Here is a 22958-nt window from a genome sequence, read left to right on the forward strand (position 1 = left end):
TACATTTAAAGAACTAATAACAATCCTTCAAAAATTCTTCTAAAAAATAGAAGAGGAGGAAATATCTCCCAACTCATTTTATGAGGTCAGCATTATCCTGATACCAAAGCCAGACAAGAACACTATAAGATATGAAAGTTACAAATTAATAACACAGATGGACATAGATGCAAAAATCCTCAACGTAATATTAGCAGACCAAATTCAGCAGTACATTAAAAGGATCATATACTATAATTAAGCATTTATTCCAGGGATGCAAGCATATTTCAACATTTGCAAATCAATAAGTGTATCACACCACATTAACAAAATGAAGGATAACAATCATAATCCAAATAGATGAAGAAAAAACATTTGACAGACAACACCTTTTCATGATAAGAACTGTTAACAAAGTACGTACAGAGGAAACATACCTCAACATTATAAAAACCATATAAGACAAGTCCACAACTAACATCATATTCAAGATCAGGAACAAGAAAGAGATTCTCACTTTTATGACCTTTAATCAACATAGTACTATAAGTCTATATAGAACAAGTAAATAAGAAAAAGGAATAAAAGTCACCTGAATTGTAAAGTCACCCAAATTGTAAAGTCACTCGAATTATAAAGAAAGAAGTAAAACTGTCTGTTTGAAGCTAACATGATTTTATATAGAACTCAAAAGATTTTGCTAAAAACCTGTTAGAACAAATAAATGAATTCAGTAAATTTGCAGGATAGAAAATCAACATGCCAAAATCAGTTGTGGTAGCAATAAACTATCCAAAAAAGAAATTGTGAAAACAATTCTGTTTTCAATAGCTTAAAGAAATAAAATACTTAGAAATAAATTTAACCAAAGATGTTAAAGATCTATCCGTACACTGAAAACTATAAAATATCGATAAAATAAATTGGTGATACATATAAATAGAAAGATATCCTATGTTCAGAAATTGAAAAGAATTAATATTGTTAAAATGTCCACACTACCAAAGCAATCTACAGATTTAGTGTAATTGTTATCAAAATTCTAATGTTATTTTTTACAGAAATAGAAAAAAATCATAAAATTCACATGGAACTGCAACAGACCCTGAATAACCAAAGCAATATTAGGGGGAAACAAACAAACAAACGAACAAAAACAAAGCTGGAGGCATCATACTTCCTAACTTTAAACTGTGTTATAAAGCAGTAGTAATCAAAACTATATGGTATTCACATGAAACAGACACTTAGATCAATGGAACAAAATAGAGAACTCAGAAATAAATGTTTGCAAATACGGTCATTTAATTTTCAAGAATATACAATGGGGAAAAGGCAGTCTCTGTAATAAATTATGTTGGGAAAATTGGATAATCACATGCAAAGAATGAAACTAGATTCTTATCTTACACGATATGTGAAAAAATAATTTAATATGGATTAAAGGCTTGAATACGACACCTGAGACCATATAACTCCTCAAAGAAAAGAGAGAGCGTACTGTAACATTGGTCTTGGCAATGATTTTTTGAATTTGCTGCCAAAGCAAAGTCAACAAAAGCAAAAATAAACAAGTGGGACTACATCAAACTGAAAGGCTTCTGCACAGAAAAGGAAGCCATCAACAAAATTAAAGGCAACCTATGGAATGCGGGAAAATATTTGCAAATCTCATTTCCGATAAGGGGTAAATATCCAAAATATATAAAGAACTCATATATTCAATATTGAAAAAAAAAATTCAAAAATGGGCAAAGGACCTAAATAGAGTGTTTCAATGAAGGCATACAAATGGCCAACACATACATGAAAAGGTGCTCAAGATCACAAATCATTAGGAAAATGCAAATCAAAGCCATAATAACATCTCATACCTGTTAGGATATCTATTATCAAACAGACAAGAGATAACAAATTCTGGTAAGGTTGTGAAGAAAAAGGAACTCTTGTATACTATTGGTGGGTATATAAATTAGAATAGCCACTGTGGAAAACAGAATGGAGGTTTCTCATGAAATTAAAATAAAAACTACCATGTGATTCAGCAATCCAACTTTTGAGTATCTATCCAAAGGAAACAAACTCAATATCTCTAAGAGATATTTTACTCCCATATTCACTGCAGCATTGTTCACAGTAGCCAAAGCACGAAAACAATTTGTGTCTGCCAATGGATAAATGGATAATAAAAATGCAATATATATATAATGAAATATTATCAATCTTAAAAAAAAAAAAAAAGGGTAGTTCTGTTTTTTGCAGCAATACAGATGTACCTGGAGGGAATTATACTAAGTGAAATAAACAAGACAGAAAGTGACAAATACTACATGGAATCACTTACATGTGGAATCTTAAAAAAAAAAATGTTACTATAGAAATAATAGAATGGCTACTGCTAGGGGCTGGAGGTGGTAGAAATAAGGAGAACCTAGTAAAGGAGTACAAAGTTTCAGTTATAAGATAAATAATGGTCTGAGGATCTAACATATATCATGGTGACTATAACTGACAATGCTTTATTGTATAACTGAAATTTGCTAGGAGAACTAAACATGACTATTCTCATGATAAAGAAACATAAAAAAGAATTCTAAGTGAGTAATATAAAGAGAAAATTTTCAAACTTAGATCGCTGTAGGAAGCTGAAGTGCCTCGCCAAGGAATAAAAGAGTAGGCTCTTTCTTTTGACTTACTAGGAACTGAAATAAGAAGTAGCGAACCTTGTTCATTTCACAGAATGAGGTCTCTGTCTCTTCAACTACCTCTTTTTCTCCCCTGAAATCAAGTACTTTTCTAAATCATACAAGAGTAGAGTGAACATGAGAAAGTAAAACTTTGCTTTGGACAACAGTTTCTGTTCCATTAACCTTCTAGTTTTGGTAACATGTGTTCCTTAAATATTACTTGCCTATACTAAAACCCCCCAACCACTATAAAAAAAAAATAAAATTAAACATACAAACAAAAGTGATTCGACTACTTAGCAAAACACAACTTCAAAATTTTAAAGAATGATTATAGAATGTCCATGGAAAATTTCAAGAAATGATTAACACTGTACAATCAGTTTAAATATATTTAGATAGATTATTATTTCAAAAAACAATATTTCTTAAATTAATTGTTTCAGAAGAGGTGGAAACTTTTAAAATTTTTAAGCAGAACATTCTACTGAAATAAAAGTGTTCATTCTCACATTCTTTTAAATAAATTTTATTCAAAATTTTAATCAATTTATTTTTTTAATTAAATTTATTGGGGAAGACATTGGTGAATAAAATTATATAGGTTTCCAGTGTACAATTCTATAGTCAATTTAATTGAAAAATACCGTGTTTTATTAAAACAGGTGCTTTTGTAGGTTAATAAATGAAACAGTAAAATATTTCTTCTTCTTAAGAATTGGATACTATGACATATTTCCTAAAATAAATGTCTACCTCCTATAAAATGAAAAAGAAGTTTAATTGGTAAAAGAATATTCTGCTGTATTTTACAGATAAAAAGCCCCAATTTAAAACAAATCAAATCTCTCATTAAATAAAAGAGAGAGTCTATACCAAATAAATATGTAAGTTGTCATTTCAGTCTTAAATTCATAATGGAAATATTCAAAGAGGATTGTGATTTTAGCTGATTTCCAAATGATAGTATCAGACTGAAAATTCTGTACCAAATTTAGATTTAGATTGTATCTTTCTTTGATCAGATATTCTTCTAAATGTGAAAGGAAATTCTAAGAAAAATACGTTCTTTAGCCATTATAGAATAATGTTATATGTTCTATCATAATATTACTCTTTTATACTATGCTGACTATAATATGTAATATAAATTCTATATTATATAATAACCAGGTACCTGGGTAGAGGAGTTTTTAGTATTTAGTCAAACCAAACAATTCTAACAGCTTATATACAAATATAAAATATTTTAAGGATAACTGAATCTGGACAATCAACTACTTCTTCAGGCCTATTTTAAACATAATTTATATTCTAAACATTCAATCAGTAATCATAAAGTCTCCTTGAAATTAAAAAACATCTTATTATGTTAATTTTTTTCTTGGATGCAGAATATTTATCTACTTTTTATCTATCTTTTTATTTTTTTATTTATTAAACCACTTTGTTGAGGTATGATAGTTTTTTAGGTCTAGGAATCAAATTCAGATTTATTTAATCTAAAATTATAATCTATTATTATAGATATAATTATATATATTATCATATATAACTCCTAAGGATTTTTTTATGTAGAATAAAATTTGAGGAAAAATAATTTAATTGATAGAGTACACTCCCCATTTATATAGTCTCTCATAATATTTTAATAGTATTTTACATGCAGGCCATTCTAGAAATTTTAACTTTAATTTTAATTTTAGATTTAATATGAGAACCTTCAAATAGCTAATATCGAGTAATGGAAATAAACACATAGAATCCAAATTTAATTATAATACAAGGTAGAGCTAGATAAACTGCCCATTTTAATTCAGATTCTACAAATTATGGAAAATTAAAGGAAGAATAGATATCTCTGTATGTGAGATGACTGTACCAAGAATTTATAAAATGTGAATTCTAAAGTAATAAAATATAGTCGTACTTGATATAAAAAAATAAAGATTACTGACAAAATCTGGGGGATTTTCTACATTGTTTCCACATATAAATCAAAAAGAGTCAGTTCCTAGCTTCTAAATGCTTTAACAATTAGATACACTACTTGTTAAATAAAAGATTTTTTTTACATATCTGTTACCAGAGAACTATATAGCAAAGGAAGCTAGGCAAAGATTATATACACAGTCCATTTACAAATAATACGAGCCCTTCTTTCATTTCGAAAAATAATAAGATCTGGAACATCAGTGCTTTTGGAGATTGACAAAAGGTTCATAAGAAACAGTGACAGGCTTAGGCAAACAAGTTTCAGGAACCGAATTCTGGATACTACAGAAATCTAATAAAAGATAACACAATACAAAACATGTGGGAATTTTTACAACAGAAGAAGGAAGACCAACTGTGAATGTGTTTTAGTTGTATTAAGCTTTCTCATTGATAGGTTTTCTCAAAGTTCATATGCTAGTTTTATCTTTCAGACCTTAAATTGGATTTCCCCTCTAATACAAAAGTAATTTAAGATTATTTACATTACCTTATCATTTATCATTAGGTACTGTACACACATCCTGAATGTTTTATGCTTTTTAAGTAATTTATGTTTTCATTAGAAAAGTCACATGTTCATGATGTAAAAGTTTGAACAATATACTATATAAAGAAAAAGAAATTAAGCTTCTCCCTCATTTTGCCATTCCCCAAATCTTCATTTCAGAAACAACCATGTTGGAAACCTCCACCTGGTCCCCAAAAGGCAGAGCTGGTTATTTTTTCCCCAAAACCTTTCATTATTATTTTTGCAAAGCAGGATACTTATGCTTAAATCAAAACTCAATGGAGTAGGCCCTGCAAACCTATCTGAGTTTAATATTTTCCTCTAGGATCCTCTGGCAACACTCTCACTCTTAGGTCTAGATCCTTCCTTTCTCTTTTTTAAAGTCATTCTCACATAATTTTTTGGAAAGAATTTTATAAATTAATATACTATTATACATATTTGTATTTCAACTTTATAAGAAATTGTAAAATTTGATACAAAGTAATTGATTAATTCATTAAGCAACTTAAAATTTGCTATAATTTAAAACAGCAGTCTCTAACCTTTTTGGCATCAGGAACTGGTGCTTCTATGTGAATCTAATGCCTGATGATTTGAGGTGGAGCTGAGGCAGTGATGCTAGCATTGGGGAGTAGCTGCAAATATAGACGAAGCTTCACTCACCTGCTGCTCACCTCCACCTGTGTGGTCTGGTTCCTAACAGGCCCAGGGGTTGGGACCCCTGATTTAAAATATACTATGTCATGTAAATCTACATATAGCCTAATGCTTGACATATAGATGTGTCCAATGACTTCACTGAATGAATGAAGACTATATAAATGAATAATAATTTTGCTTGGGGAATGTATGTGTGTGTATTGCTCTTTGATTTATTTGATTGACTATAAAACATGTTAGTGCCTTAAAAAAATATGGATTAAGCTAGGCTTTGGTCTTCTCACTCTGCTGAAAAGTAGGTAGCCCTAATCTTTAGCAATAGCCACAAGGACTCAAGTCAAAAAAGCTTATAAAATCATGTATTTCTGAAAAGTCATTGTTAGGTTGTCTCAAAAAAGCTATTTACTTTTTAACTCCCCATTGCTACAAATAATTTGTTCAATATTTGCGGGAGTTAGAGAAAAAAATGTAGCATATTAAATTTAGATTTTAGTTTTAAATTGACATAATTGAATAGTTTTAAGAAACTAGGATGTAGATAATTAACTGTATTTTAATGAAGAAACTAAAGAAGAGTAAATAAATATCAGTCAAAAGCATGCATGTCTCTAAAGCATGTAGGAAGTTTTTATAACTTATCTTAAATATGGATATTAGATCCTATAAAAATGCCTTTTTAAAATATACAAGTCTATTAAAAATAAGCAGTAGAGAATATATGCATACACAACTTTACTTCCTTTTTCCTAAACTTTGTTTTCTTTTTCTACTTCCGAGAGCTTGTCTTCCAAAACACAGTCTAAGAACAAGTCAATAGAGGGGAGTCAAGATGGCAGGCCAAGTAAAAGTGGGGTTTGCCTCCTCCTATGAATGCATAGAAATTACAACCAAATTATGAGACAATCACCTTGGAGAACCCCCTGAAGTCTAGCTGATCATAACGCATACATCTGAGGATTTAAAAAAAATGCTATATTGAGACCAGTAGGGAGGCAGAGACACAAAGCAGGCTTGTCCCCCATTCACGCATGGTACTTTAGCACCAGAAAGGAGAGTGTGGCTGCCGAGACCCTCCCTCACACAGGGGCCCTCCAGCCCAGGGTTCCAGTCCTGAGGTGCCCTATCCCCACACAGGGACTCCTCAGCCCAGGGTTCCAGTCCTGAGAAGAGGAGCTCCCATAAAATCTGACTGTAAAAAGAGGTGGGGATTCTGGCCATCTGGGTGAGATGGAGGGAATCTGAAAACCCAGACATCCTCCTTAAAGGGCCTGCACACACTCACTTGCCCACAGACACTCACCCTGGGTTCTAGCAGAAAGTCGGCAGCTCTGTAGGCATGAGAAACATGCAGGGAAAGACTAAGTCATGTGGCACTGGGGTGAGGGCTAGAGGGACAGCCGTCTTTGTTCCTTTGTCGGGATCCCTTCCACTGTATTCTATAGGTAGATACCACCTTGCCTGTGTTGAACCCTCCCCATACAAGGCCTATTCGGAAGCAGCATTGGCTGGGTGAGATCAGCTTGCTCCACCCTGTGTCTCCCTGGGACCCCACTCTACCTAACCCACAAATTGCTGTGGTAGTTCCATTGCCAGGCAACTGGCCTAGCCCTGTGCCTTCCCTGGGCCTTGAATTAGAGAGCAAACAACAGCCCTGAGCAACCCAGCCCATGAATTCCGAGAGATACTTTTGGTGTCAGGCCACAAGCTCTGCCCTAAACTAGTATTTTGTGAAAACATCTTGAGTGTCTGTGTAAAAAGAAGGAAGAAAAACTACATAAAAATGAACAATAAAATGGCAATAACTACATATCCATCAACAATTACTTTTAATGTACATGGATTAAATGCTCCTATCAAAAGAGACAGGGTAGCTGAATAGATAAGAAAATAAGACTCACACATATGCTGTCTACAAGACACCCACTTCAGACTGAAAGACATACCCAAATTGAAAGTAAAGGGATGGAAAAAGGTATTTCATGCAAATGGAAATGAAAAAAAAAGAAAAGCTGGGGTAGCAATATTTAAATCAGACAAAATAGATTTTAAAATAAAGGCTATCATAAGAGACAAATCAGGGCATTATATAATGATAAAGGGATCAATACAATAAGGGTACATAACACATATACACACCCAATGTAGGAGCACCAACATATATAAAGCAATTATTGACCACCAAAGAGGGAGAGATCAACAGTAATATAGTCATAGTAGGAGACTTTAACACTCCATTGATACCAATGGATAGATTTGATATTTTCAGAGCATTTCACCCCAAAGCAGCAGAATATATTTTCTTCTCAAGTGCACATGGAACATTTTCCATGATAGACCACATGTTAGACAGAAAACAAGTCTCAACAAATTTAAAAATATTGAAGTTATATCAGGCGTCTACTCCGACTACATGGTATGAAACTAAAAATCAACTACAAGAAAAAAATGGAAAATATACAAACACATGAAGGCTAAATAACACGCTACTAAACAAATAATGGGTTAATAATGAGCTCAAGGAAGAAATGAAAAGATACCTTGAGACAAATGAAAATGAAAACACAATGACCTAAAATCTATGTGAAACAGCAAAAGGAGTCCAGAGAGAGAAATTCACAATAATATACGCCTATTTTAAGAAATAAGAAAAATCTCAAATAAAAAAATCTAAACTTACATGTAAAAGAACTAGAAAAGGAACAGCAAACAAAACTCAAATTGAGTAGAAGGAAGGAAATAAGAAAGATAAGAGAGGAAATAAATGAAATAGAGTCTATAAAAACAAAATACAAAAGATCAGTGAAATGAAGAGCTGGTTCTTTGAAAGGATAAATTTTTAAACCTTTAACCAGACTCATCAAGAATAAAAGAGAAAGGATTCATATAAATAAAATCAGAAATGTAAGAGGAGAAGTAACTATGGACTGCACAGAAATATAAAAGATAAAAGAAAATACTACAAACAATTATATGCCAGCAAATTGGACAACTTAAAAGAAATGGACACATTCCTAGAAACATACAATCTCCCAAGACTGAGTCAAAAATAAACAGGATATATGAACTGATCAGATAACCATCAATGAAATTCAATTAGTAATCAAAACTTCCAAAAACAAAAGTCTTGGAATGGATAGCTTCACGGGATGAAGAGTAAAGCATAGGGAATATGCTCAATATTATTGTAATGGCTATGTATAGTGCCAGTTGGGTGCTAGAGTAATCGAGGGGATCATTTCATTAGCTATATAAATGTCTAACCATTGTACTGTATACATGAAACTAATATATAAAAAAAGAACAATTCAGTAGAAAATCAAGTGAATAATTTCTTCTTTCCCATCAGAAATAATTGGTGACAAATCATTTATTAAGGAACTATTTTAAAATAATTTTTTGAGTATCTGAAAGCACCCAAAAGATATTGAATCACTGGCTCTTCTTTTTGTATATTCTCTCTCATTTTAAAAACAAAACATTTTTAACTGTTTATACTCTTGAAGCAAAAACGGACACTTAACAGACCTAGGATTGCTACATTTTTTTACTTTGTTTTTAAATGGAATGAGATAAAGTATTTTATTGTGTTCTTGCCTACTATAAAACTTGTTTTCCCCCCTAAAGTGTCTTCTTAGAGTCCTTACAGGCTACCTAAAATTACATTAAAGTCCGGGGGCAAAGATAAATGAGGTTTCTGCTCAAGGTATTACAAGACCAATTAACAACATATAAAATATAAATATGATCATAAATACATTAAAATAGAGCCTTTAGGAGGAGTAGGTCAATGGCAAATTTTGAAAATGACTATTTACAAGGTTAAATACCCCAGAGGGCTATGAAATAATAATTTAGAAAAAGTACTGTACGTTATATTTTTAAATGATATTTTACAAGAGAATTGACTTTACAAAATAATGCTCTTCAAATATTAAATGTTCTAAATTAGGCATATCATCTTTAATTTTCTCACATACCTCTCCAATAAAACCCACATAACTCCCAATATTCTTCAGTCAGTATCAGAAATTTACCTTGCTGAGAAAATATGTAATGCACTATACTCCTTCTCTCTCAAAAATACTTATTTTTTTTTCACATATTCCTTTATTTTTTTCTAAGAAAAAAAGTGTATAATTTCTCCCAGGTTGTACTTCTTTATATATACTGTTGAATTTATGTTGTCCCGTTATTCAGAAGAATTTGTTTTTTTTCATTAACTCTCCTTTTCGCACTTGTTTTAAATTTTCATTTCGTTTTATTATTAACTTACAGGAATATTCCATACTTAATCTTCCCAATTTCCCATGTGGTTATCACATCTGGGCTATCACAATACTTAAGCTATCACTTCTGCATTGAAATTTTATGATAAAATCATAAGTGAGAAAAGTACACACTTCTTTAGAAAAATACCCATTGTCAGCTCTGCAATAATGGAAGCACTTTTCCTACATTTCAAATTCAACCAATCCCTTTTTGAAACACTCCATTGAAAGTGTATCAATTGCTAAACTCAAAGCTTCCTAATACCTTATATAAGAAAAGATTTATGTTTTGCTCAGTAAAATTGTACCACACAATACGACTTTTACAAATAACTTGTTCAAGCAAGCAATAACAACTAGCTTTTATTTTCAGAATAATGCAAGTTTTCACTTTTCTTAAATAAAGACCTAGGAGTACAATGGCTGGGGCACATGACGAGTATGTTGTTAAATTTATAAGAAATGTGAACTGGATACAATCATTCTCTATCATCACTGCCATTGTTCCACACATGTTTCGACTGGAATGTTTCCATAGCCTCCCAACTGCTCTGTTTCTATCTTTGTCCTCCTATTGGCCACCCAAACCAGTGATGATTTTACTATGTGGATCAGATTATGTCATCCCCCTATTCAAGATCCTTCAATAAATTTCTACCACTCTTATAATAAAATCTAAAGGTTCCATCCTAGGCCTTTGGTTATCTCTAAAAATTTATATGCAATATTCTCTAGCTACACTAACTGCTTGCTCTTCCTCAAACCCGTCAAGTGTGTCACAAACTCAGGAAGTTTAACTTACTCTTCCCTCGGCCTAAATATACTTCCTCAAGTATTCTTAGAGCTTATCTTTTCACTCCCTCAAATTGCTTTTTAGATGTTATCTTTTCAGATAGTTTGGTCCAAACAACCCAATTTTAAGATTATCCACTTTGGGTTTTAGCTATGTTTGTTTTCTTTTATTTATAGCATTTACAGTTTGCTAGTATATTACAAATGGGTTTATTTGCTTATTATCTGCCACTGGTAGTAGGATATAAATTCCAGGGGGCAAGTGATTTTTTTTTTCTTTATTCTTTTTTACAGTGGTTTTCTAGTACCTAAAATAATACTTGGCAAATAGGAATTAAGATACTTGTTGTAACAAATAACAAATGAAACATCCTATCTTTGGCCCACTTGCCTCTGAACCACCAGACTTCACTGAAGGAGATAAGAAATATAAGTGTACAACCTAATCCAGTGACCTCAAAATAGCATTCTATTTTTTCCTATCATGTTCTCATTTTCTAGCTTATATTCAATAAATAATAATTATAACATAGCCTTGCAACTGGCTTAAATCCTTAGTCTTTGTATTCTTCAGTTGAAATTATCTAATAAATCCATACTCATGATAACCTCAATATACTGATTTTCCATACTCACCTCTGATTGGGGGAACATTGCTTCTGAAAATCGTATATTCAGATGAATGTCTCAAAAATTCAAGACCATTAAGGTAAAACTAGCACTAAAAACTTCCCTGCAAATCTATCAGATTTGTCTTTTATGTCATAATTTTTGTTTGGAAACAGCTATTCTCATAAAAGTTAGAATATTGTCTACTAATTTTTTGATAAACTAGAAGTCATCAGACTAGAGGGCTTTCACCTTCTCTTCACTATTTATTGAAATCTATCTGTTCAGTATGCACATTCTCCTTTTATCTCTCCTATTTCAGAAAAAGACATGTCCGTACTTCTCTCAGAGCCAAAATCTCTAATTGTCCACTGGATCCCATCCTCCTTATCTTATCCTTTGGATGTTCTCTTTCTCCACCTCTAATGGATTATTCCTATAAATACAAAAACATGTTTAATAATATTTTATGTTTTAAAATCAAAACCCCAAAATCCCAAACCTTTTTTATTTGCCTCTAATAGCACCCAATTTTAGGTTCATATCTCTGTTCCTCTTCATAACCACAATTCTTGAAATATTAGTCTGCATGTACTGTGTCTTCTTCTTGATTCCCAAATTATTCTTTGAAACCCTCAAATCTAGGTTTACCTTGATTTACCTGGCTAAGGTCATTTATGATTTCATATTGCACAACCCAATAATCATTTTTAAACTTTATCTCATTATATAACTCAGTTGATTTCATTGATATCTCTTTATTTCATTAAATATTTTCCATTCTTTGCAACTATAATAGTATCGAGTACTAATTTCCCCCTGGATATTTGATCATCTTATCTCCAAGGCCATCTCATACTTAACATGCCCAAAATGGAAGTATATACTTCCTTGGAAAACACTGACACACACACAAACATGTGCATGTACATGTACAAGACACCTTCAAACAGACATGTGAACTAACACACAAACACAGATGTGCACACCTCACATATACATTCTTATTTACACATGTACATCACCCACATAAGCATACACTTACAAAGACATGCATAGCTCTGCACATACACACACACTCACATGCACAGTTACTACTAAAAAATACTCATAAATGTATGTGTATACCCACACACATGCACTCACTTATACACTTGTATTTTCTCACCTAAACAATCATGCGAGCATTCCCCCGCCACACATATAAATATATATACGCACCTATAAATATATATATATACACACACACACATACCTGCACACTCAAGAGATGCACATATACACTTATCGACATACACGCTCACTCACATATACACACATGCAAATCTCACACACAGACACTTACTCTCAACAATAAATATTACACTCACAATTCGTTTAGATTTGGAGTATGTGTATGTGTGCAAAAAATGAAATTGTGAGGACACAACAGATTCAGAACTTACTATCAGATTCTGGCTTGCTTTCTGAAAGTAAGTTTTAAGTCTATTGTTTCCTCATAATTCCATTCTAATTTCATCAACTCAAATTGTCAATTCTTTCTCTAAATAAATCTAGAATTTGCCTATATATTTCCATTTTTTTTGCTACCGACCTAGACAGACCATCACTTTTATCTACCTTCTAACATTTTTCAAGTTTCCTATTTTGCCTTCTCTAATCTATTTTGTATAACAAACTTCTATTTCAGAAGGCAATTCAGATTAAACAACTTTAACATTTAAGTTCATTCACTGACTGTCCATCAACTTCAACTTTCATTATTAAAATTAGCCTATATTGAATATATAATGCTGGCAAGAACATGATGAAATGGGTATCATCGATTTTAGGTAGCACTTTAAATGATTTAAAAATATATTGGATAAAACTTTTATAATACATTTTGAGATCAAAAAATAGCAGTATACCATTTCACTTATAATTTCATTTCGTAGACAATATAACCAGATTTTATCAATGCTATGTATGAAAGCATCATGAACAAAAATAAATACTATAGTAGTACTTATGTAATAGGGAATATTCAAAACAACATAAAAATAATGCTATAGAAATAAACCATGGAGTATCCATTCAATAGACTATTACACATTAATTAAAATATTATTTGAGAATAATTTTTACTTACATAAACAATGTTCATGATAGATTGATAATATATAAAATATTAGACAATTAAAGATAAATGGGTGAAAATTTATATCTGCCAAATAATCATAACTCAAACAAAGCAAAAGACAAAAGAAATATACAAAAACATTAACAGCAGTAATATTTCAGAAATTTAATTATTTTACCATCCTTCTTCTCTTTTCTAACCATCTATATTTGTTATTATGAGAATATATAAAGGAAAACCCAATTAAAAGAATTACTATCTTCTTCTTTTTTCTACCCTATGGCATATAAAATTAAAGTAGCTCTGGCAATCTTTAGGTCGTTAAACTTTTTGTAGTCCTTTTTATAAACTTTAGATTATTGATTTACTTTTTAGTCAAGAAAATTAATTTTAGATTTATTTAAAAGTACCTTTTAAATATTGAAAGTATTACTTATTTTTTTATTTATTTGAAAGTTCTTTAATCAACAGCTGACTAGAATCAAAGTTCAAAGTAGATGGAATTTAAATGGCAGTATAATTAGGATGGATGTCTATTTCATAAACTAACTTCAAGGTATTACTGGTAGTAATAAATTAAAATAATAAGCATATATTCCAGCCAAATCCAAATGTACAATAAAACTTTTCATTTATTTTATTATTCTTCCGTTGTTTCATCACAAAATACATTATGAGGACCTAACATTGTCACAGGCTGGGTTCCTTGGAAGAAGACTCTGGGGTTCTGAGATTTAGGTGCAGGAGATTTTTAGAGAAGTGCTCAAAAATACCACCAGTTGGGTGTGAGAGAAGCCGAACTAGGCAGATGAAGACTTTAAACTACAAACAGATGAAGACTTTAAACTACATACGAACAGCGTCCTAGGCTACCCTACAAGTGGCTCTTCAGAATTATCCCCAGTTGAGAAAAGGGCGCTGGATCTTCACTGCCCCATATTGACGAATCACTGGATATGGATTACTCCTGAAAATGGGCACGTGACCTCCATTTAGCTATAGGTAGCTTTTTTCAGTCAAGACAATTAACATTGAGGTAATCAGATGTCAGCAACCAACACTCCTGGAAAGTAGGGAAAAAAGTGCTTTCATCTTGAAAAGTGTGGTTGGGGTGATATATAGCTGTACAGTATAGCACTTCTATACTGAGTCATGTTTGTTAACTTTATTACTTTCCCAAAATTGCTATGCTAAATATAGTGACTATTTTCTCAGATCCCTTAAGCTTATATTTCTACTTCATACATATCGCTCCTATAATAAAGAAAAATTAAAAGTGTGTAATATTCTCCTTCTCTCTATTAGTATAGTGATGATTGAGTATTTTAGGACAGTAGTTTTCTAACTTTAGAGAATACAGGAACAACTTATAGAGTATTTGAAAATTAAATATTCTTCTATCATACCCTTAGATATTCTGATTTAGGTTCACAGGTAGTAGGGCGATACAAAATTTTAATTAACATTGTTCTTGTTTTTTGTACTCTTCTTATACTCACAAAGCATAGGTAATGTTTACAGAAAAAAATAAATGTAGTGTAGTGGATATTGTATGGAAGTATAGTTGAAAAGTTCTAGAACTGCAGTAGCAAGAAGCATATCCAAGGACCATGTTTTGGTTTCTAAATATTCTCCAAAAAACTGAACCAAGATTCCTTGAAAAAAAATGCAGGGGCATTTGTATTTACAAGATGAAACTAAAGCATCTTGTACCGACAGAAATTAAGGAAATGGTAATTAACAATGACAACAACAACAACAACAACAATAATAACAACAATAACAAAAACAATGATGATGATGTCATGTCCAAAGAAAATGGAGGTCAATCTGAAAGATTTATTAATGTTCAAAATTAGAACAATTTAAGCAACAAAATGAATAGTGTTAATTTCCGGTTTTGGCCCCAACGTATAAAGAGCTTAGAAGCTGTCATTATTATTCTTATGAAGACAAAAAATTGAACAGACTGAAAATAAATGAGTTTTCCTGAAACTAGAGAACTAAGATTGCAGGATAAATGGTCACTCCCCTAAACCTGGAGAGTTAGTTTTATACAGAGTCACAGCTGAGATCAGTTTATATGGCAAAGAAAGTCCAAGAGCTTTGAATTCGTGGTAACACGTAGATGGTAACTTTTATGAAATGCTGGAGGCTGAGTATGAATGCAATGGAGAGTGAGAAAATGGATTCCAAAGTCTGGGAAATGGGTCTCACATTTGCAATGATTTTAATTCTAGGAACCCAACCAAGTTCTCACAGTGACATTCCAAGAATGATCCTCTCATGATCCTGGCAAAGGGAAAGGAATTGTAATTGTGAAATATACCTATAGTGTTCTCTATACCTCTAGGGGAGACTTTACTAGAATCTTAGCCCAATCAGAGCAGGGCATTCCTTTCATGCCAGCATGCTTTAGCTTCCTACCTCACTTAAGGAAGAGAGAAAAAAAATTTGCCACTGGACTAACACTTGTGATGGACTCAACCTGGAAAGAGGCCCACTAAAGGACTTGAGATTTAAACATAAGATTATAAAATGCTTCCTCTATCGAACAACTGAAAACCACATCAAAAAAGCTTCAATATAAGAAAGTAGATGTTGATACTCTTTGAGGAAGACTTACATCAAGAGAAAGAAAAGAAACAAGATAGCCTAAAAGAGGGATATAGACAATTCCAACAATAATAGTAGATTTTTCTATTTCTCCTTTCAGTTTGACCCATTTTTTGAATCTCAGTATGTAATATCTCTTTATTTCTGATAAATTCCCTTGTTCTGAAACCTTTTTTTTTGTTGAAGCACTATAGACAGGACCCAACTCTATGCTATCTAGAAGAAACCCACTTTAATTATAAGAATCAGATAAGTTAAAAGAAGTAGAATATGTATATCATAACACCAGAGAAAGAAATCAAAAGCTAGAAATGATTACGCTTAGTAAGGCATGTCAAAAACTGAGACAGGCCGAAACCTAGGCCTCTTACACTAAATAGTTAGTCAAGTTGTGAATGCAAAACAAAAATCTTCAAGGAAATTAAAAGTGCTACTCCAATAAACACACAATGATAAGAAAGCGAAACCACCTCATTGTCAATATAGAGAAAGTTTTAGTGGTCTGGATAGAACATCTAACCATCCACAACATTCCCTTAAGCCAAAGCCTATTTTAGAGCAAGGCTCTAATTCTCTTTAATTATGTGAAGGCTGAGAGAGGTGAGGAAGTTCTGAAGCTAACAGAGCTTAGTTCATGAGGTTTAAGGAGAGAAACCGTCTGTATAGCATAAAAGTGCAAAGTAAAGCAGCAAGTGCTAATGTAGAAGCTGCAAGTTATCCAGAAGACTTAGCTAAGATAATTAATGAAGGTGGCTACACTAAAATCAGATTTTCAATATAGATAAAACAACCTTATATTGGAAGAAGATGCCATCTGGGACTTTCATAGCTAGAGAGCAGAGGTCAAAACCTGGCTTCAAAGCTTCAAAGGACAGGCAGACTCTCTTATTAGGTGTTAATGCAGCTGGGGACTATGAATTCAAGCCAATGTTCATTTATCATTCCAAAAATCCTAGGGCCCTTGAGAGTTATGCTAAACCTTCTCTGCCTGTGTTCCGTAAGTAGAACAACCAAGCCTGGATGACAGCTCATCTGTTTATAACATGGTTTGCTGAATATTTTAAGACTATTGTTGAGACTTACTGTTCAGGGAAAAAAAAAAAAAAAAGATTCCTTTCAGAATATTGCTGCTCACTGATAGTGCATCTGGTCTCTTATGGAGTGCATAGTGCTCTTATGGAGATATGTAAAGAGATTAATGTTGTGTCAATATCTGCTTACACAATATCTATTTTGCAGCCCATTTATCAAGGATAATTTTGACTTTTAAGTCGTATTATTTAAGATGTACATTTTGTAAGGCTAGAGATCACATAGATAGGAAACTGAAAAATGTCTGGAATGGATTCACATTCTAAATGCCATTGAGAACATTTGTGATTCATGAGAAGAGGTCAAAATATCAACATTAACAGGGGATTGGAAGACGTTTATTCCAACCCTCATAAATGACTTTGAAGGGTTCAAGACTTCAGTGGAAGAAGTAACTGCAGATGTGATGGAAATAGCAAAAGAACTAGAATTAGAAGTGGAGCCTGAAGATGTGACTAAATTGCTGTAATCTCATGACAAGCTTTAGTGAATAAGGAGTTGCTTCTAATGGATGAACAAAGAAAGTGATTTCTTGAAATGGAATATACTCCTGATGAAGACGCTGTGAAAAACTGTTAAGATGATAACAACGAGTTTACAATATTATATAAATTTAGTTGCTAAATCAGCAACAGGTTTTTGAGAGGATCAACTCCAATTTTAAATGAAGTTCTATTATGGATGAAATGCTTTCAAACAGCATTGTGTGCTACAGAGTAATCATTTATGAAAGAAAGAGCCAATCGATGTGACAAACTTCATTGTTATCTTATTTTAACATTTTAAGAAATTGCCATAGCCACCCCAACCATCAGCGTCCACCACTCTGATCAGTCAGCAGCCATCAATATTGAGGCAAGACTTTTCACCAGCAAAAAGATTATGACTCACTGAAGCCTTCGATGAAAGTATTTTTAGCAATAAAGGTATGAATATTGTCCTTCTAGACATACCTATCACATACAACTGTATAGTGTAAACATAACTTTTATAAGCAATAGAAAACCAAAAAATTAGTGTGACTTGCTTTATTGTGACATTAGCTTTATTGTAGTCTGAAACTTAGCGTAGAACATCTCCAAAGTATGCCTTCATCAGTTTTAGTCACAATTTGCCAAAAAAAAAGGAAGAAGTCAAAATGTCCTCTAATAGGTGAATGGATAAACAAACCATAGTACATCCAAATAATGGAATAATTTTTAGCTATAAAACAACTGCTCTATCAAGTCATTAAAAGACATGAGTGGAAAAACAAAACTATGTAGATGGCAACAATATCAGTGATAGCAAGGGGGGTGGAGGTGGGGAGAGGTTTGAATGGATGAAACACAGGGGATTTTTAGAAAAATTAAACAATTCTGTATGATACTATAATGGTAGATACATGACACAATGCATTTGCCTTAATTCATAGAATTTTGCTGCACAAGGAGTGAAACACAATGTATAAAATTAAAAAAAAAATTTAGGTTGTTGGTGTATCCCAGGATAAAATGAATATTACAAAACATATTATAAATGTGTGAAACAGCCTCACTGAAGGAGGTGTGAAAAATGGTGCTGCTCTAAGAAACTTTGGAAATGAGCGAAGTTTATAAGAATAGAGGTAAAGACACTACACAGAAGCCCCACAGTATACATTAACAGTACCGTAGTTGATAAAGTTCTTTCTCATGGTAGTACAGGTTAACGATTCTGCTGGATATGTGTACTGAAGTTATACAATTAAATAAATCAATGGTATAGTGGGAAGTTACAAATAAGCAAGGAGAAAGATGCTAGACTTATATGGTAATGAATTACCAACATCAATAAGAAGTTATGTTTAGTTTTATAGGGTTATAAATGGATGGTTATCTATCTATATATAGGTAGAGAGTTATAGGTATATATCATATATGTATATATATTCTATGGGTTAGTATACATACACATATTACTTTGCTCTGTCAGTAGAGAGGGTCTAGAAGCAATAATCTCTAGCTATAAGAACACCTAACACTCGTATCTTGGTTCTAATACCATTCTCTAATAAGAGAAACCAGGGCTCCTTAGATAAATGGCTGATTCTAGGGCTGGGGCAGGAAATATAGAAGATGAACTGGAACACCTCTCAGGCCAGGAGGAAGTGTGCTCTCTCTCTCTTGCTCTCTCGCTCCCTCTCTTGCTCATCTCATTCTTTCTCTTTCACACACACACAAGTACACCCATAATGATAGGAGTAGGCCAAAGTGACATAAAATCCATTTGAAAGCACTCCCAATGGCTAAAGCTGGAATAAATTGAGCAAGTAAAAGTAGTATTAGTTTATTATACACACACATACACACAGACACCCTCACACACATATCAACATATACAAACGTCTTATGTGGAAAAATTCTAGATAATTTATGTAGATACTCTTTCCTGAAGCAGATAGAGTATAGCCCACCACTCTTTAAGTGTGAGTATATCCAAAGAGTACATATCAAAAGGGGGCAAAAAGAGTAACTTGGTGGATAAACCTAAAAACACTACCTCAAGGTTAACATCAACATTGACAAGTCATGATGATAGTATATACCCTTGTTATTATGTATTAAAATGTACTTTACCTTTATGGTCTTACTCAAAAAAAAATCATCATCTCTGTCCAATTGTAAAATAAATATCAGACAAATCTTAACTGAAGGGTAATTTAGAAAATACCTAACCAGTATTCTAAAGCTTTCAAGGCTATCAAAAACAAGGGAAGTCTGAGAAATGATCACAGCTAACAGGTACCTAAAGAGATATGATTACAAATGTAACATGATATACTGAATGGGATACCTGAACAGAAAATTGGCGTTATGTAAAAAGTAAGAAACCTGAATAAAGTATGAATTTTAGTTAATAATAATGGATCGATATTGATTCATTAATAGTAACAAAATACAAAACAAGTTATTAATAATAAGGGAAATTGGATATGCACATGAAAGTTCTGTGTACTATCTTAAAATTTTTCTGAAATCGTTCTAAAATATAAAACTTTAAAAAATAATATAATTATTGGATTAAAACCCAAATAATTAACTCTCCATTAACCTATACTGATATAAATAATTGAATAAATAAATAAATGGAGGTGAAAGTATAAGTCTTCATTGATGAAAAATTCCAAATAATAAACATAGATACTATTCCCTTTGGGAGCTATAACTTCATTCTTGGCATCCTTTTGGGAGTGGTCAGGACTTTGTGACTCACTTCCAAAGTATAGAGACCAAAAAGGGAAAGAAAAATCATAACATTATAGTGAAGAAACCAGGCATATTTTACTTTAAGCAAGTGATCAAGGTTGACATTATCAGTAATAAATCATGTTGACATCATGTACCCCTTATATTATGTGATGGAAGGGTACTTCACCTCTATAGTATTCTTCCCTTCAGAAAGTACAATTCAAGTCTAACAATTAAAAAAAACAAACTCTAAATAACTCAAATTGAAGGATATTTGACAAAACACTCTAGTAGTACTCTTTAAAAGTGTTAAGGTCAAGAAAACAAGCCAAGACTAAGACACTATCTCAAATGAGATGAGAGAGAACTGAAAACTACATGTGACATGGTATCCTGTTCAGTTACACAAAGAGAAAAAGGATGTTAGGTGAAACTGGTGATGTCTGAATAAAGTGTATAGTTTAGTTTAGTTAATAGTATTGTCATTATAATTTATTAGTTGATGAAAGCATCATGGTTTTGTAACACATTGATATTAGAGAAAGCTAGGTGAAGCATAATGGAGAACGCTCTGTATTATGGTGGCTAATTTTCTATAAATATGATAGCACTCCAAAATAAAAAAAAAAGGTATATGTGATTGTGTGTGTGAAAATCTAGTAATTTCTTTTTAATTTCTGTATAGTTGTGTTTCAGCTATAACAGATATTCTGTTGGCTTCTTTTAAAAATTGTCAAATTTACAACCAACATACAGAAGACTATAAAACCTAAATGTACAATAAAATAAATTGCTAAAATAAAGCCCAAAACCACTTCGAAAAATAGAATAATGCTAGTCTCTGTATGCTTTCTCAGTGTCATGCCTTTTTCCTTCTTTCTCCAGGGTAATTACTGTCCTGCTTTCTAACACAATAGATTAATTTTTGCCTGTTTTGTATCTTATATAAATGTATTCAGGTGGCATATATTTTTCTAGGTCAAGCTTCTATCACTCAACATTATCTTTGAGAGTTTCAACCAGATTGTTTTAGGTTGTACACATCCATTGCTGCATAGTATTCTATTGTTTAACATGCCACGATTTATTATCCTTTCTACTCTTAGTGAACATTTTTTTTTCTCTCCCAGTGTTTGGTTATTTTTAATAGCAATGCATTGACATATTTATAGGGGCATTAGGTGAATATTTATTCTTACATTTTAAACCATAAGAACTTCTAGGATATGTTTATAGTCAGTTTTTCAAAGTAGTGGCACTAATTTTTATAATTATTCTGTTTGTAAGAATTATAGTAGCTCTAGTTTCTTATCAATAGTTGACATTGTTTGTCTTAATAAATTTCGGTATCATAGGAATGACTAGTAGCATAACATGGTGTTTAAATTATTGATTTATCTACAGAATACAGAAGTAAATGTACAAGTTTTATGTGTACAGCTAGAATAAATTTTTCACATGTATATGCTAATTTTATCACAACTTAAATGAAGACAGAAATATTCAGAATCCCATAAAGTTCCCTGCTGCTCACTCCAATAATTATGTGTCCAAATTCCATCAACATTGATTCATTTTATTTTTCTTGAATATTGAATTATGTTTGATGACTTTCTCAACATTTCACCTCTATTATTCATCAGTATTATTGGAGTGAGCTGCAGTTCATTATTTTTCATTACTGTAAATTATTCTATTAAACTATTCTATTTCATGACTATAACAATTTGTGCTCTATCTTTAATACTGTTTTGAGCTATTATCAGGATGACATATTTTTGGTGGATATGTAGATTCATTTCTATTATTAACTAAAGAATGGGATTGCTAGCATGGTATATATATAGATTTTAAATGTTTTGCTTTTCACTTTTTTGAATCTTTATGTTTGCATTTTTTGTAAACAGCATAAAGTTTTAGTTTTAAAATGGGAAATATTTTCCGTTTTTACTGGATATAGTTATGGATGTTTAATTTTGCTTTCCACTATACTTTCTTTTGTATTTATCAAGTATTTCTATTTATTTGACTATATTTTTCTATTAGATTGTTATTTTTATATTGTTATTAATTATCCTGAATATTATAAAATGCATTATTTATTTATGTGTACTGTAATTTAGCACTTTTTTCACATGCTCAGAATGATAGAATCTTACAAAAATTTAATTACATTTAGCTCTCTTGTTTTTTTAAATATTATTGGTGCCATAAATTTTATTTGTACATTTACATGAAATTGCAGAATAAATTGACATTTCTATAAATAGTTATTATTCATTTTTCTTATATTAATCTAGTATTTTTTCTTTCCAGTACTCTTCAATTCTTTTCTCTTTTCCATGCTGTTATATGAGATTGCTTTTCTTCTGTCTGAAAAACCACCATTAGTATTTCAGTTAAGATTGGTAA

The 22958-nt window shown here is 31.8% G+C and overlaps 1 pseudogene; it reads left to right on the top strand.

Moving 5' to 3' along the window:
- Positions 1-12897: 12897 nt before the first annotated feature.
- On the top strand, positions 12898-18316 carry LOC111743040 (annotated as a pseudogene).
- Positions 18317-22958: the final 4642 nt, after the last annotated feature.

This window comes from Pteropus vampyrus, unplaced genomic scaffold (assembly GCF_000151845.1).
Source record: "Pteropus vampyrus isolate Shadow unplaced genomic scaffold, Pvam_2.0 Scaffold106, whole genome shotgun sequence".
Taxonomy (NCBI): Eukaryota; Metazoa; Chordata; class Mammalia; order Chiroptera; family Pteropodidae; genus Pteropus; species Pteropus vampyrus.